The sequence below is a fragment of the Scyliorhinus torazame genome, chromosome 10 (assembly GCF_047496885.1).
Source record: "Scyliorhinus torazame isolate Kashiwa2021f chromosome 10, sScyTor2.1, whole genome shotgun sequence".
NCBI classification, from domain to species: Eukaryota; Metazoa; Chordata; class Chondrichthyes; order Carcharhiniformes; family Scyliorhinidae; genus Scyliorhinus; species Scyliorhinus torazame.
The window spans coordinates 251,400,596-251,401,575 of NC_092716.1; the positions used below are offsets into that span (position 1 = coordinate 251,400,596).

A 980-nucleotide genomic window follows, 5' to 3' on the forward strand; every position below is an offset into this window, starting at 1 on the left:
ACAGTTTCCCGCGCATGCGCAGTGGGGAGAGTCTCTTCCTCCTCCGCCATGGTGGAGGCCGTAGCGGAGTCGGAAGGGAAAGAGTGCCCCCACGGCACAGCCCCGCCCGCGGATCGGTGGGCCCCAATTGCGGGCCAGGCCACCATGGGGGCACCCCCCGGGGTCAGATCGCCCCCCCAGGACCCCGGAGCCCGCCCACGCCGCCTGGTCCCGCCGGTAAATACCAGGTTTGATTTACGCCGGCGGGACAGTCAATTTCTGGGTGGGACTTAAGCCCATCCGGGCCGGAGAATTGAGCGGGGGTCCTGCCAACCGGCGCAGCCCGATTCCCGCCCCCGCCCAATCTCCGGTACCGGAGACTTCGGCGGGGGCGGGGGCGGGATTCACGGCGGCCAACGGCCATTCTCCGACCCGGCGGGGGGTCGGAGAATGACGCCCCAGGGGCGTCATTCTCCGCCGGCGGGAGTCTCGGTTTTGCCGGCGCCCGGGGGTTTCCCGACGGCGTGGGGCTGCCCCACAATGTGAAACCCCATTGACCGGCCGGTGTTACGGAGACTCCCGCCGGCCGGTCGGGGCAGAAATGGGGCGGGGCGCGTAGGAGAATTTCGCCCCAGATCTCTCAACTGCTCCATGGTTCGGTTGGCAGCTTGAGTGCAGAATTGGAGAAAGGTTCCGCTGACAATATTTGGGATGGCAGCCTGGCTAGCTCAGTCAGTAGAACATTGGGACTCTTAATCCCAGGGTCGTGGGTTCGAGCCCCATGTTGGGTGCTCATCTTTTTTGGGCGGCACGGTAACACAGTGGTTAACACAGTTGCTTCACAGCTCCAGGGTCCCAGGTTCCATTCCCGGCTTGGGTAACTCTCTGTGCGGAGTCTGCACGTTCTCCCCGTGTCTGCGTGGGTTTCCTCCGGGTGCTCCGGTTTCCACCCACAAAGTACCGAAAGACGTGCTGTTAGGTGAATTGGACATTCTGAATTC

The 980-nt window shown here is 64.0% G+C and overlaps 1 non-coding gene across 1 annotated transcript; it reads left to right on the plus strand.

Annotated features, from left to right (window-relative positions):
• Positions 1-696: 696 nt before the first annotated feature.
• Positions 697-770, plus strand: trnak-cuu (transfer RNA lysine (anticodon CUU)). The gene has a single exon. It is a non-coding gene; the product is annotated as a tRNA-Lys (tRNA).
• The last annotated feature ends 210 nt before the right edge of the window (positions 771-980 follow it).